The sequence below is a fragment of the Taudactylus pleione genome, unplaced genomic scaffold, assembly GCF_031769625.1.
Source record: "Taudactylus pleione unplaced genomic scaffold, aTauple2 ptg001271l, whole genome shotgun sequence".
In the NCBI taxonomy this organism is placed as follows: domain Eukaryota; kingdom Metazoa; phylum Chordata; class Amphibia; order Anura; family Myobatrachidae; genus Taudactylus; species Taudactylus pleione.
This window is the reverse complement of record NW_028285671.1, coordinates 745755-763098: the sequence shown is the minus strand read 5'-3', so window position 1 is coordinate 763098 and position 17344 is coordinate 745755.

Sequence of the window (17344 nt, the reverse complement as noted above, 5' to 3'; positions counted from 1 at the left end):
GTAACAATGAATCAAAGAAATGAAAGTATAGATTAAGGAGGAGGAGGAAAGGATGGGCGAAAATAGAACCAGGCCAAATGAAAAAACATTTACAGGAGAAAAAGACAGAAATATAGGGGTGCATCTGCTGTTTGGTTGGGAGTTGCAGTTCTGTCTCTTGGATACCTGGCTCCTAATTTACTGCTGCAGTTTCTAACTACCAGCCCAAGCTCTGACACAAGGAGCCGACCATACTTGAGAACAAAGCAAAAATAATCTTTTTATAAACCACTTTATATCATATACCATTATAAATCAATGTATATGTGTTTACATTTATAATACTTACCATATGCTAATAACCATATATTTAATCTTTTAAAGTCAGCTAAGTGGGCAAACAGTGCAAATATTACTTCATTTACACTTAAACTGTACAAGCTGTGAAATAATTTGAATATATGCAAAATATTTTGCAGCTAAACTTTATGCTTATAAATAAAGTAATGTGCGCACTATCTATTTGCTTAGTTAACATTTAAGCATTGAATTATTGGTGGTTAGCATATGATATGTACTGCAAATTATAATATATATATAGATTTATTTATTTTTTATTAAAGAAAAGCTCTCACTAATTGTAATAGCATATGATTTATACTACCCATTGAGTTCCTCAACAATTATCAATGTCTCTCTATGTGAGGTAGCTGCTTGTGTCTGATAAGTAACAAATCAGAAGCGCAACCCCAAGCTTTGAGCCATAAGAGAGCCTGAAAACCCTGAATCTAAGGTGCTGTTTGGCTGTTCTGTCTGGTGCAGCCCTGCTCTCTGTGATGGTGGGTCTTTGGCTTTCGTGGTTTAAAGAGAAATGGTGCTTATTTCCAAAACATGCTTTTACACTCTCCTGGGTGATTGGAGCATAGATTTAAGGCTTCAATAAAAAAAGTATATAGGACCTGTGATGCTCTTGAGATTGTGGTTATGCACTACACTACTGTCTCCAACTATGGCTTCCCTGTTATTGGGGCAAGGTAGATTTTTACACAGTACCAAGCAAAACCTATTGGCTGCAGCAGTGCATCTTCATGGTGTTAGGCCTGAAGTGACCTAGGGGAGTGCACCACTCCCTCTAGCTATACCCCTGGCTCCAATCATCCAAGAAACTGTAAAAATGCACTGGGCACATGAGCCTTATTTCTCTCCATCAACTCAGAGCCAGAAAGCCCATCTTTGACATCCCTGGAGCCAAAAGGCTCCCATCCAACACCAGGATTGGGAACAAACTCCCACCTTATTACATCACATACATAGCCATGTAACATGTGGAAGAAGTGAACAGAAAACTCAAATGCCATTAGGGGTAGTATAAATCATATACCACTAAAATTAGGGAGACCATTTAAAAAACAAAAAAAACAAAAACAAATTTGCTCAAGGGATCAAGTATGTCTAAGGGTCCCACTAGCATCGGTGAAGGGGGACCTGAAGATTCAGTTTTTTCCCTTCAATGGGGGCCATTTGGCTTTGAGGGGATGGGGAGAAATGGGGCCTATGCCCCCAGTGCTTGTTCTACAATCACATGTGAATACAACCTGCTGCTGCACTCATCTGCTTACACTTTTGCATTTAGAAACACTTCATATCATTCATTAAACAACTGATAAGAAGAGGACTGACCTTTTGGTGTCTCCATGTCTTGTCTCCATTTATCTGCCTCTATTTAGGCCTAATTCCGGGACTAAAGTCAAAGTCCCTGTAAAGTGGATGTATTTGCAGAGGATTGGTTAATTAAATAATGAATATATTCTATTGTTTGTGTCAAGACTATCCAACCCCTAAGACACTTTTGCAATGCCATTTAGAAATTGATTATCAGGTCTCCTGTTTTTACTTTTTCGCACCATTGCGGGGGTAACCACATGGATACAACTGTTGGAGCCATGAATTGCTATCCATTACTTCTGACAAATTGGGTATTTGTTACATTTCTATACTGAGGCAAAATTTGCTAGAGTAGTTCACATTATCTATTCAGAAAATTTCTGTCATCTTTTGAAAATATATTTTAGGTTTGCAATGCTTGAATTTTCCTCATTGTTTAACTTGGGACGAGCTGGAGGCATTCATTTTCTCCATTTGCAAGAACGAGCAGTGATATGATGCATCTCGAGGTGTTTGTCTCCCTCAAGTAAGCTTCTCCGAGGAAGTGCAATGGTTATAAGCAGCAGTAGATTGTGACATCATAGAAGAATGATGTTATAGTGGCAGAATCTGCTAGCTGACTGTTTACATTCTATTGCCATGGTGACTGCATGGCAGCCACTCCTGAACATTCCGTGGACAGTATGAATATTCCGTAGAGTTCTGAACATTCCGTGGACAGTGTGAACATTCCATAAACACTGTTAACATTCCAATTAAGGTCTTAGACTATCTGATTAACTGCTGAGACAAGAAATGAAGAAAGGAAGGCTGCCAGTTGGCTTGTGGGTGTGGCAGAGGCTTGCAGGAGGCAGTGCATTCACAAATCATGCACCCAGAGAGAAAGAGAGGGAGGGAAAGAAGTCTGCATATGTTAATTGATAACATAGAGATGAATTGAAAAAAAATAATAGCTCCAAGGCTCTAAATGACATTGAAATCCTCTGCTCTCTTTTGGTATCAATGAATCAAAGAAATGAAAGTATAGATTAAGGAGGAGGAGGAAAGGATGGGTGAAAATAGAACCAGGCCAAATGAAAAAACATTTACAGGAGAAAAAGACAGAAATATAGGGGTGCATCTGCTGTTTGGTTGGGAGTTGCAGTTCTGTCTCTTGGATACCTGGCTCCTAATTTACTGCTGCAGTTTCTAACTACCAGCCCAAGCTCTGACACAAGGAGCCGACCATACTTGAGAACAAAGCAAAAATAATCTTTTTATAAACCACTTTATATCATATACCATTATAAATCAATGTATATGTGTTTACATTTATAATACTTACCATATGCTAATCACCATATATTTAATCTTTTAAAGTCAGCTAAGTGGGCAAACAGTGCAAATATTACTTCATTTACACTTAAACTGTACAAGCTGTGAAATAATTTGAATATATGCAAAATATTTTGCAGCTAAACTTTATGCTTATAAATAAAGTAATGTGCGCACTATCTATTTGCTTAGTTAACATTTAAGCATTGAATTATTGGTGGTTAGCATATGATATGTACTGCAAATTATAATATATATATAGATTTATTTCTTTTTTATTAAAGAAAAGCTCTCACTAATTGTAATAGCATATGATTTATACTACCCATTGAGTTCCTCAACAATTATCAATGTCTCTCTATGTGAGGTAGCTGCTTGTGTCTGATAAGTAACAAATCAGAAGCGCAACCCCAAGCTTTGAGCCATAAGAGAGCCTGAAAACCCTGAATCTAAGGTGCTGTTTGGCTGCTCTGTCTGGTGCAGCCCTGCTCTCTGTGATGGTGGGTCTTTGGCTTTCGTGGTTTAAAGAGAAATGGTGCTTATTTCCAAAACATGCTTTTACACTCTCCTGGGTGATTGGAGCATAGATTTAAGGCTTCAATAAAAAAAGTATATAGGACCTGTGATGCTCTTGAGATTGTGGTTATGCACTACACTACTGTCTCCAACTATGGCTTCCCTGTTATTGGGCAAGGTAGATTTTTACACAGTACCAAGCAAAACCTATTGGCTGCAGCAGTGCATCTTCATGGTGTTAGGCCTGAAGTGACCTAGGGGAGTGCACCACTCCCTCTAGCTATACCCCTGGCTCCAATCATCCAAGAAACTGTAAAAATGCACTGTGTACATGAGCCTTATTTCTCTCCATCAACTCAGAGCCAGAAAGCCCATCTTTGACATCCCTGGAGCCAAAAGGCTCCCATCCAACACCAGAATTGGGAACAAACTCCCACCTTGTTACATCACATACATAGCCATGTAACATGTGGAAGAAGTGAACAGAAAACTCAAATGCCATTAGGGGTAGTATAAATCATATACCACTAAAATTAGGGAGACCATTTAAAAAACAAAAAAAACAAAAACAAATTTGCTCAAGGGATCAAGTATGTCCAAGGGTCCCACTAGCATCGGTGAAGGGGGACCTGAAGATTCAGTTTTTTCCCTTCAATGGGGGCCATTTGGCTTTGAGGGGATGGGGAGAAATGGGGCCTATGCCCCCAGTGCTTGTTCTACAATCACATGTGAATACAACCTGCTGCTGCACTCATCTGCTTACACTTTTGCATTTAGAAACACTTCATATCATTCATTAAACAACTGATAAGAAGAGGACTGACCTTTTGGTGTCTCCATGTCTTGTCTCCATTTATCTGCCTCTATTTAGGCCTAATTCCGGGACTAAAGTCAAAGTCCCTGTAAAGTGGATGTATTTGCAGAGGATTGGTTAGTTAAATAATGAATATATTCTATTGTTTGTGTCAAGACTATCCAACCCCTAAGACACTTTTGCAATGCCATTTAGAAATTGATTATCAGGTCTCCTGTCTTTACTTTTTCGCACCATTGCGGGGGTAACCACATGGATACAACTGTTGGAGCCATGAATTGCTATCCATTACTTCTGACAAATTGGGTATTTGTTACATTTCTATACTGAGGCAAAATTTGCTAGAGTAGTTCACATTATCTATTCAGAAAATTTCTGTCATCTTTTGAAAATATATTTTAGGTTTGCAATGCTTGAATTTTCCTCATTGTTTAACTTGGGACCAGCTGGAGGCATTCATTTTCTCCATTTGCAAGAACGAGCAGTGATATGATGCATCTCGAGGTGTTTGTCTCCCTCAAGTAAGCTTCTCCGAGGAAGTGCAATGGTTATAAGCAGCAGTAGATTGTGACATCATAGAAGAATGTTGTTATAGTGGCAGAATCTGCTAGCTGACTGTTTACATTCTATTGCCATGGTGACTGCATGGCAGCCACTCCTGAACATTCCGTGGACAGTATGAATATTCCGTAGAGTTCTGAACATTCCGTGGACAGTGTGAACATTCCATAAACACTGTTAACATTCCAATTAAGGTCTTAGACTATCTGATTAACTGCTGAGACAAGAAATGAAGAAAGGAAGGCTGCCAGTTGGCTTGTGGGTGTGGCAGAGGCTTGCAGGAGGCAGTGCATTCACAAATCATGCACCCAGAGAGAAAGAGAGGGAGGGAAAGAAGTCTGCATATGTTAATTGATAACATAGAGATGAATTGAAAAAAAATAATAACTCCAAGGCTCTAAATGACATTGAAATCCTCTGCTCTCTTTTGGTAACAATGAATCAAAGAAATGAAAGTATAGATTAAGGAGGAGGAGGAAAGGATGGGCGAAAATAGAACCAGGCCAAATGAAAAAACATTTACAGGAGAAAAAGACAGAAATATAGGGGTGCATCTGCTGTTTGGTTGGGAGTTGCAGTTCTGTCTCTTGGATACCTGGCTCCTAATTTACTGCTGCAGTTTCTAACTACCAGCCCAAGCTCTGACACAAGGAGCCGACCATACTTGAGAACAAAGCAAAAATAATCTTTTTATAAACCACTTTATATCATATACCATTATAAATCAATGTATATGTGTTTACATTTATAATACTTACCATATGCTAATCACCATATATTTAATCTTTTAAAGTCAGCTAAGTGGGCAAACAGTGCAAATATTACTTCATTTACACTTAAACTGTACAAGCTGTGAAATAATTTGAATATATGCAAAATATTTTGCAGCTAAACTTTATGCTTATAAATAAAGTAATGTGCGCACTATCTATTTGCTTAGTTAACATTTAAGCATTGAATTATGGGTGGTTAGCATATGATATGTACTGCAAATTATAATATATATATAGATTTATTTCTTTTTTATTAAAGAAAAGCTCTCACTAATTGTAATAGCATATGATTTATACTACCCATTGAGTTCCTCAACAATTATCAATGTCTCTCTATGTGAGGTAGCTGCTTGTGTCTGATAAGTAACAAATCAGAAGCGCAACCCCAAGCTTTGAGCCATAAGAGAGCCTGAAAACCCTGAATCTAAGGTGCTGTTTGGCTGCTCTGTCAGGTGCAGCCCTGCTCTCTGTGATGGTGGGTCTTTGGCTTTCGTGGTTTAAAGAGAAATGGTGCTTATTTCCAAAACATGCTTTTACACTCTCCTGGGTGATTGGAGCATAGATTTAAGGCTTCAATAAAAAAAGTATATAGGACCTGTGATGCTCTTGAGATTGTGGTTATGCACTACACTACTGTCTCCAACTATGGCTTCCCTGGATTGGGGCAAGGTAGATTTTTACACAGTACCAAGCAAAACCTATTGGCTGCAGCAGTGCATCTTCATGGTGTTAGGCCTGAAGTGACCTAGGGGAGTGCACCACTCCCTATAGCTATACCCCTGGCTCCAATCATCCAAGAAACTGTAAAAATGCACTGGGCACATGAGCCTTATTTCTCTCCATCAACTCAGAGCCAGAAAGCCCATCTTTGACATCCCTGGAGCCAAAAGGCTCCCATCCAACACCAGGATTGGGAACAAACTCCCACCTTGTTACATCATATACATAGCCATGTAACATGTGGAAGAAGTGAACAGAAAACTCAAATGCCATTAGGGGTAGTATAAATCATATACCACTAAAATTAGGGAGACCATTTAAAAAACAAAAAAAAACAAAAACAAATTTGCTCAAGGGATCAAGTATGTCCAAGGGTCCCACTAGCATCGGTGAAGGGGGACCTGAAGATTCAGTTTTTTCCCTTCAATGGGGGCCATTTGGCTTTGAGGGGATGGGGAGAAATGGGGCCTATGCCCCCAGTGCTTGTTCTACAATCACATGTGAATACAACCTGCTGCTGCACTCATCTGCTTACACTTTTGCATTTAGAAACACTTCATATCATTCATTAAACAACTGATAAGAAGAGGACTGACCTTTTGGTGTCTCCATGTCTTGTCTCCATTTATCTGCCTCTATTTAGGCCTAATTCCGGGACTAAAGTCAAAGTCCCTGTAAAGTGGATGTATTTGCAGAGGATTGGTTAATTAAATAATGAATATATTCTATTGTTTGTGTCAAGACTATCCAACCCCTAAGACACTTTTGCAATGCCATTTAGAAATTGATTATCAGGTCTCCTGTTTTTACTTTTTCGCACCATTGCGGGGGTAACCACATGGATACAACTGTTGGAGCCATGAATTGCTATCCATTACTTCTGACAAATTGGGTATTTGTTACATTTCTATACTGAGGCAAAATTTGCTAGAGTAGTTCACATTATCTATTCAGAAAATTTCTGTCATCTTTTGAAAATATATTTTAGGTTTGCAATGCTTGAAATTTCCTCATTGTTTAACTTGGGACCAGCTGGAGGCATTCATTTTCTCCATTTGCAAGAACGAGCAGTGATATGATGCATCTCGAGGTGTTTGTCTCCCTCAAGTAAGCTTCTCCGAGGAAGTGCAATGGTTATAAGCAGCAGTAGATTGTGACATCATAGAAGAATGTTGTTATAGTGGCAGAATCTGCTAGCTGACTGTTTACATTCTATTGCCATGGTGACTGCATGGCAGCCACTCCTGAACATTCCGTGGACAGTATGAATATTCCGTAGAGTTCTGAACATTCCGTGGACAGTGTGAACATTCCATAAACACTGTTAACATTCCAATTAAGGTCTTAGACTATCTGATTAACTGCTGAGACAAGAAATGAAGAAAGGAAGGCTGCCAGTTGGCTTGTGGGTGTGGCAGAGGCTTGCAGGAGGCAGTGCATTCACAAATCATGCACCCAGAGAGAAAGAGAGGGAGGGAAAGAAGTCTGCATATGTTAATTGATAACATAGAGATGAATTGAAAAAAAATAATAACTCCAAGGCTCTAAATGACATTGAAATCCTCTGCTCTCTTTTGGTAACAATGAATCAAAGAAATGAAAGTATAGATTAAGGAGGAGGAGGAAAGGATGGGCGAAAATAGAACCAGGCCAAATGAAAAAACATTTACAGGAGAAAAAGACAGAAATATAGGGGTGCATCTGCTGTTTGGTTGGGAGTTGCAGTTCTGTCTCTTGGATACCTGGCTCCTAATTTACTGCTGCAGTTTCTAACTACCAGCCCAAGCTCTGACACAAGGAGCCGACCATACTTGAGAACAAAGCAAAAATAATCTTTTTATAAACCACTTTATATCATATACCATTATAAATCAATGTATATGTGTTTACATTTATAATACTTACCATATGCTAATCACCATATATTTAATCTTTTAAAGTCAGCTAAGTGGGCAAACAGTGCAAATATTACTTCATTTACACTTAAACTGTACAAGCTGTGAAATAATTTGAATATATGCAAAATATTTTGCAGCTAAACTTTATGCTTATAAATAAAGTAATGTGCGCACTATCTATTTGCTTAGTTAACATTTAAGCATTGAATTATGGGTGGTTAGCATATGATATGTACTGCAAATTATAATATATATATAGATTTATTTATTTTTTATTAAAGAAAAGCTCTCACTAATTGTAATAGCATATGATTTATACTACCCATTGAGTTCCTCAACAATTATAAATGTCTCTCTATGTGAGGTAGCTGCTTGTGTCTGATAAGTAACAAATCAGAAGCGCAACCCCAAGCTTTGAGCCATAAGAGAGCCTGAAAACCCTGAATCTAAGGTGCTGTTTGGCTGCTCTGTCAGGTGCAGCCCTGCTCTCTGTGATGGTGGGTCTTTGGCTTTTGTGGTTTAAAGAGAAATGGTGCTTATTTCCAAAACATGCTTTTACACTCTCCTGGGTGATTGGAGCATAGATTTAAGGCTTCAATAAAAAAAGTATATAGGACCTGTGATGCTCTTGAGATTGTGGTTATGCACTACACTACTGTCTCCAACTATGGCTTCCCTGGATTGGGGCAAGGTAGATTTTTACACAGTACCAAGCAAAACCTATTGGCTGCAGCAGTGCATCTTCATGGTGTTAGGCCTGAAGTGACCTAGGGGAGTGCACCACTCCCTATAGCTATACCCCTGGCTCCAATCATCCAAGAAACTGTAAAAATGCACTGGGCACATGAGCCTTATTTCTCTCCATCAACTCAGAGCCAGAAAGCCCATCTTTGACATCCCTGGAGCCATAAGGCTCCCATCCAACACCAGAATTGGGAACAAACTCCCACCTTGTTACATCATATACATAGCCATGTAACATGTGGAAGAAGTGAACAGAAAACTCAAATGCCATTAGGGGTAGTATAAATCATATACCACTAAAATTAGGGAGACCATTTAAAAAAACAAAAAAAAACAAAAACAAATTTGCTCAAGGGATCAAGTATGTCCAAGGGTCCCACTAGCATCGGTGAAGGGGGACCTGAAGATTCAGTTTTTTCCCTTCAATGGGGGCCATTTGGCTTTGAGGGGATGGGGAGAAATGGGGCCTATGCCCCCAGTGCTTGTTCTACAATCACATGTGAATACAACCTGCTGCTGCACTCATCTGCTTACACTTTTGCATTTAGAAACACTTCATATCATTCATTAAACAACTGATAAGAAGAGGACTGACCTTTTGGTGTCTCCATGTCTTGTCTCCATTTATCTGCCTCTATTTAGGCCTAATTCCGGGACTAAAGTCAAAGTCCCTGTAAAGTGGATGTATTTGCAGAGGATTGGTTAATTAAATAATGAATATATTCTATTGTTTGTGTCAAGACTATCCAACCCCTAAGACACTTTTGCAATGCCATTTAGAAATTGATTATCAGGTCTCCTGTCTTTACTTTTTCGCACCATTGCGGGGGTAACCACATGGATACAACTGTTGGAGCCATGAATTGCTATCCATTACTTCTGACAAATTGGGTATTTGTTACATTTCTATACTGAGGCAAAATTTGCTAGAGTAGTTCACATTATCTATTCAGAAAATTTCTGTCATCTTTTGAAAATATATTTTAGGTTTGCAATGCTTGAATTTTCCTCATTGTTTAACTTGGGACCAGCTGGAGGCATTCATTTTCTCCATTTGCAAGAACGAGCAGTGATATGATGCATCTCGAGGTGTTTGTCTCCCTCAAGTAAGCTTCTCCGAGGAAGTGCAATGGTTATAAGCAGCAGTAGATTGTGACATCATAGAAGAATGTTGTTATAGTGGCAGAATCTGCTAGCTGACTGTTTACATTCTATTGCCATGGTGACTGCATGGCAGCCACTCCTGAACATTCCGTGGACAGTATGAATATTCCGTAGAGTTCTGAACATTCCGTGGACAGTGTGAACATTCCATAAACACTGTTAACATTCCAATTAAGGTCTTAGACTATCTGATTAACTGCTGAGACAAGAAATGAAGAAAGGAAGGCTGCCAGTTGGCTTGTGGGTGTGGCAGAGGCTTGCAGGAGGCAGTGCATTCACAAATCATGCACCCAGAGAGAAAGAGAGGGAGGGAAAGAAGTCTGCATATGTTAATTGATAACATAGAGATGAATTGAAAAAAAATAATAACTCCAAGGCTCTAAATGACATTGAAATCCTCTGCTCTCTTTTGGTAACAATGAATCAAAGAAATGAAAGTATAGATTAAGGAGGAGGAGGAAAGGATGGGCGAAAATAGAACCAGGCCAAATGAAAAAACATTTACAGGAGAAAAAGACAGAAATATAGGGGTGCATCTGCTGTTTGGTTGGGAGTTGCAGTTCTGTCTCTTGGATACCTGGCTCCTAATTTACTGCTGCAGTTTCTAACTACCAGCCCAAGCTCTGACACAAGGAGCCGACCATACTTGAGAACAAAGCAAAAATAATCTTTTTATAAACCACTTTATATCATATACCATTATAAATCAATGTATATGTGTTTACATTTATAATACTTACCATATGCTAATCACCATATATTTAATCTTTTAAAGTCAGCTAAGTGGGCAAACAGTGCAAATATTACTTCATTTACACTTAAACTGTACAAGCTGTGAAATAATTTGAATATATGCAAAATATTTTGCAGCTAAACTTTATGCTTATAAATAAAGTAATGTGCGCACTATCTATTTGCTTAGTTAACATTTAAGCATTGAATTATGGGTGGTTAGCATATGATATGTACTGCAAATTATAATATATATATAGATTTATTTCTTTTTTATTAAAGAAAAGCTCTCACTAATTGTAATAGCATATGATTTATACTACCCATTGAGTTCCTCAACAATTATCAATGTCTCTCTATGTGAGGTAGCTGCTTGTGTCTGATAAGTAACAAATCAGAAGCGCAACCCCAAGCTTTGAGCCATAAGAGAGCCTGAAAACCCTGAATCTAAGGTGCTGTTTGGCTGCTCTGTCAGGTGCAGCCCTGCTCTCTGTGATGGTGGGTCTTTGGCTTTCGTGGTTTAAAGAGAAATGATGCTTATTTCCAAAACATGCTTTTACACTCTCCTGGGTGATTGGAGCATAGATTTAAGGCTTCAATAAAAAAAGTATATAGGACCTGTGATGCTCTTGAGATTGTGGTTATGCACTGCACTACACTACTGTCTCCAACTATGGCTTCCCTGTATTGGGGCAAGGTAGATTTTTACACAGTACCAAGCAAAACCTATTGGCTGCAGCAGTGCATCTTCATGGTGTTAGGCCTGAAGTGACCTAGGGGAGTGCACCACTCCCTATAGCTATACCCCTGGCTCCAATCATCCAAGAAACTGTAAAAATGCACTGGGCACATGAGCCTTATTTCTCTCCATCAACTCAGAGCCAGAAAGCCCATCTTTGACATCCCTGGAGCCAAAAGGCTCCCATCCAACACCAGGATTGGGAACAAACTCCCACCTTGTTACATCACATACATAGCCATGTAACATGTGGAAGAAGTGAACAGAAAACTCAAATGCCATTAGGGGTAGTATAAATCATATACCACTAAAATTAGGGAGACCATTTAAAAAAAAAAAAAAACAAATTTGCTCAAGGGATCAAGTATGTCCAAGGGTCCCACTAGCATCGGTGAAGGGGGACCTGAAGATTCAGTTTTTTCCCTTCAATGGGGGCCATTTGGCTTTGAGGGGATGGGGAGAAATGGGGCCTATGCCCCCAGTGCTTGTTCTACAATCACATGTGAATACAACCTGCTGCTGCACTCATCTGCTTACACTTTTGCATTTAGAAACACTTCATATCATTCATTAAACAACTGATAAGAAGAGGACTGACCTTTTGGTGTCTCCATGTCTTGTCTCCATTTATCTGCCTCTATTTAGGCCTAATTCCGGGACTAAAGTCAAAGTCCCTGTAAAGTGGATGTATTTGCAGAGGATTGGTTAATTAAATAATGAATATATTCTATTGTTTGTGTCAAGACTATCCAACCCCTAAGACACTTTTGCAATGCCATTTAGAAATTGATTATCAGGTCTCCTGTTTTTAATTTTTCGCACCATTGCGGGGGTAACCACATGGATACAACTGTTGGAGCCATGAATTGCTATCCATTACTTCTGACAAATTGGGTATTTGTTACATTTCTATACTGAGGCAAAATTTGCTAGAGTAGTTCACATTATCTATTCAGAAAATTTCTGTCATCTTTTGAAAATATATTTTAGGTTTGCAATGCTTGAATTTTCCTCATTGTTTAACTTGGGACCAGCTGGAGGCATTCATTTTCTCCATTTGCAAGAACGAGCAGTGATATGATGCATCTCGAGGTGTTTGTCTCCCTCAAGTAAGCTTCTCCGAGGAAGTGCAATGGTTATAAGCAGCAGTAGATTGTGACATCATAGAAGAATGTTGTTATAGTGGCAGAATCTGCTAGCTGACTGTTTACGTTCTATTGCCATGGTGACTGCATGGCAGCCACTCCTGAACATTCCGTGGACAGTATGAATATTCCGTAGAGTTCTGAACATTCCGTGGACAGTGTGAACATTCCATAAACACTGTTAACATTCCAATTAAGGTCTTAGACTATCTGATTAACTGCTGAGACAAGAAATGAAGAAAGGAAGGCTGCCAGTTGGCTTGTGGGTGTGGCAGAGGCTTGCAGGAGGCAGTGCATTCACAAATCATGCACCCAGAGAGAAAGAGAGGGAGGGAAAGAAGTCTGCATATGTTAATTGATAACATAGAGATGAATTGAAAAAAAATAATAACTCCAAGGCTCTAAATGACATTGAAATCCTCTGCTCTCTTTTGGTAACAATGAATCAAAGAAATGAAAGTATAGATTAAGGAGGAGGAGGAAAGGATGGGCGAAAATAGAACCAGGCCAAATGAAAAAACATTTACAGGAGAAAAAGACAGAAATATAGGGGTGCATCTGCTGTTTGGTTGGGAGTTGCAGTTCTGTCTCTTGGATACCTGGCTCCTAATTTACTGCTGCAGTTTCTAACTACCAGCCCAAGCTCTGACACAAGGAGCCGACCATACTTGAGAACAAAGCAAAAATAATCTTTTTATAAACCACTTTATATCATATACCATTATAAATCAATGTATATGTGTTTACATTTATAATACTTACCATATGCTAATCACCATATATTTAATCTTTTAAAGTCAGCTAAGTGGGCAAACAGTGCAAATATTACTTCATTTACACTTAAACTGTACAAGCTGTGAAATAATTTGAATATATGCAAAATATTTTGCAGCTAAACTTTATGCTTATAAATAAAGTAATGTGCGCACTATCTATTTGCTTAGTTAACATTTAAGCATTGAATTATGGGTGGTTAGCATATGATATGTACTGCAAATTATAATATATATATAGATTTATTTCTTTTTTATTAAAGAAAAGCTCTCACTAATTGTAATAGCATATGATTTATACTACCCATTGAGTTCCTCAACAATTATAAATGTCTCTCTATGTGAGGTAGCTGCTTGTGTCTGATAAGTAACAAATCAGAAGCGCAACCCCAAGCTTTGAGCCATAAGAGAGCCTGAAAACCCTGAATCTAAGGTGCTGTTTGGCTGCTCTGTCAGGTGCAGCCCTGCTCTCTGTGATGGTGGGTCTTTGGCTTTCGTGGTTTAAAGAGAAATGGTGCTTATTTCCAAAACATGCTTTTACACTCTCCTGGGTGATTGGAGCATAGATTTAAGGCTTCAATAAAAAAAGTATATAGGACCTGTGATGCTCTTGAGATTGTGGTTATGCACTACACTACTGTCTCCAACTATGGCTTCCCTGGATTGGGGCAAGGTAGATTTTTACACAGTACCAAGCAAAACCTATTGGCTGCAGCAGTGCATCTTCATGGTGTTAGGCCTGAAGTGACCTAGGGGAGTGCACCACTCCCTATAGCTATACCCCTGGCTCCAATCATCCAAGAAACTGTAAAAATGCACTGGGCACATGAGCCTTATTTCTCTCCATCAACTCAGAGCCAGAAAGCCCATCTTTGACATCCCTGGAGCCAAAAGGCTCCCATCCAACACCAGGATTGGGAACAAACTCCCACCTTGTTACATCACATACATAGCCATGTAACATGTGGAAGAAGTGAACAGAAAACTCAAATGCCATTAGGGGTAGTATAAATCATATACCACTAAAATTAGGGAGACCATTTAAAAAACAAAAAAAAACAAAAACAAATTTGCTCAAGGGATCAAGTATGTCCAAGGGTCCCACTAGCATCGGTGAAGGGGGACCTGAAGATTCAGTTTTTTCCCTTCAATGGGGGCCATTTGGCTTTGAGGGGATGGGGAGAAATGGGGCCTATGCCCCCAGTGCTTGTTCTACAATCACATGTGAATACAACCTGCTGCTGCACTCATCTGCTTACACTTTTGCATTTAGAAACACTTCATATCATTCATTAAACAACTGATAAGAAGAGGACTGACCTTTTGGTGTCTCCATGTCTTGTCTCCATTTATCTGCCTCTATTTAGGCCTAATTCTGGGACTAAAGTCAAAGTCCCTGTAAAGTGGATGTATTTGCAGAGGATTGGTTAATTAAATAATGAATATATTCTATTGTTTGTGTCAAGACTATCCAACCCCTAAGACACTTTTGCAATGCCATTTAGAAATTGATTATCAGGTCTCCTGTTTTTACTTTTTCGCACCATTGCGGGGGTAACCACATGGATACAACTGTTGGAGCCATGAATTGCTATCCATTACTTCTGACAAATTGGGTATTTGTTACATTTCTATACTGAGGCAAAATTTGCTAGAGTAGTTCACATTATCTATTCAGAAAATTTCTGTCATCTTTTGAAAATATATTTTAGGTTTGCAATGCTTGAATTTTCCTCATTGTTTAACTTGGGACCAGCTGGAGGCATTCATTTTCTCCATTTGCAAGAACGAGCAGTGATATGATGCATCTCAAGGTGTTTGTCTCCCTCAAGTAAGCTTCTCCGAGGAAGTGCAATGGTTATAAGCAGCAGTAGATTGTGACATCATAGAAGAATGTTGTTATAGTGGCAGAATCTGCTAGCTGACTGTTTACATTCTATTGCCATGGTGACTGCATGGCAGCCACTCCTGAACATTCCGTGGACAGTATGAATATTCCGTAGAGTTCTGAACATTCCGTGGACAGTGTGAACATTCCATAAACACTGTTAACATTCCAATTAAGGTCTTAGACTATCTGATTAACTGCTGAGACAAGAAATGAAGAAAGGAAGGCTGCCAGTTGGCTTGTGGGTGTGGCAGAGGCTTGCAGGAGGCAGTGCATTCACAAATCATGCACCCAGAGAGAAAGAGAGGGAGGGAAAGAAGTCTGCATATGTTAATTGATAACATAGAGATGAATTGAAAAAAAATAATAACTCCAAGGCTCTAAATGACATTGAAATCCTCTGCTCTCTTTTGGTAACAATGAATCAAAGAAATGAAAGTATAGATTAAGGAGGAGGAGGAAAGGATGGGCGAAAATAGAACCAGGCCAAATGAAAAAACATTTACAGGAGAAAAAGACAGAAATATAGGGGTGCATCTGCTGTTTGGTTGGGAGTTGCAGTTCTGTCTCTTGGATACCTGGCTCCTAATTTACTGCTGCAGTTTCTAACTACCAGCCCAAGCTCTGACACAAGGAGCCGACCATACTTGAGAACAAAGCAAAAATAATCTTTTTATAAACCACTTTATATCATATACCATTATAAATCAATGTATATGTGTTTACATTTATAATACTTACCATATGCTAATCACCATATATTTAATCTTTTAAAGTCAGCTAAGTGGGCAAACAGTGCAAATATTACTTCATTTACACTTAAACTGTACAAGCTGTGAAATAATTTGAATATATGCAAAATATTTTGCAGCTAAACTTTATGCTTATAAATAAAGTAATGTGCGCACTATCTATTTGCTTAGTTAACATTTAAGCATTGAATTATGGGTGGTTAGCATATGATATGTACTGCAAATTATAATATATATATAGATTTATTTCTTTTTTATTAAAGAAAAGCTCTCACTAATTGTAATAGCATATGATTTATACTACCCATTGAGTTCCTCAACAATTATCAATGTCTCTCTATGTGAGGTAGCTGCTTGTGTCTGATAAGTAATAAATCAGAAGCGCAACCCCAAGCTTTGAGCCATAAGAGAGCCTGAAAACCCTGAAACTAAGGTGCTGTTTGGCTGCTCTGTCAGGTGCAGCCCTGTCAGGTGCAGCCCTGCTCTCTGTGATGGTGGGTCTTTGGCTTTCGTGGTTTAAAGAGAAATGATGCTTATTTCCAAAACATGCTTTTACACTCTCCTGGGTGATTGGAGCATAGATTTAAGGCTTCAATAAAAAAAGTATATAGGACCTGTGATGCTCTTGAGATTGTGGTTATGCACTGCACTACACTACTGTCTCCAACTATGGCTTCCCTGTATTGGGGCAAGGTAGATTTTTACACAGTACCAAGCAAAACCTATTGGCTGCAGCAGTGCATCTTCATGGTGTTAGGCCTGAAGTGACCTAGGGGAGTGCACCACTCCCTATAGCTATACCCCTGGCTCCAATCATCCAAGAAACTGTAAAAATGCACTGGGCACATGAGCCTTATTTCTCTCCATCAACTCAGAGCCAGAAAGCCCATCTTTGACATCCCTGGAGCCAAAAGGCTCCCATCCAACACCAGGATTGGGAACAAACTCCCACCTTGTTACATCACATACATAGCCATGTAACATGTGGAAGAAGTGAACAGAAAACTCAAATGCCATTAGGGGTAGTATAAATCATATACCACTAAAATTAGGGAGACCATTTAAAAAAAAAAAAAAAAAAATTTGCTCAAGGGATCAAGTATGTCCAAGGGTCCCACTAGCATCGGTGAAGGGGGACCTGAAGATTCAGTTTTTTCCCTTCAATGG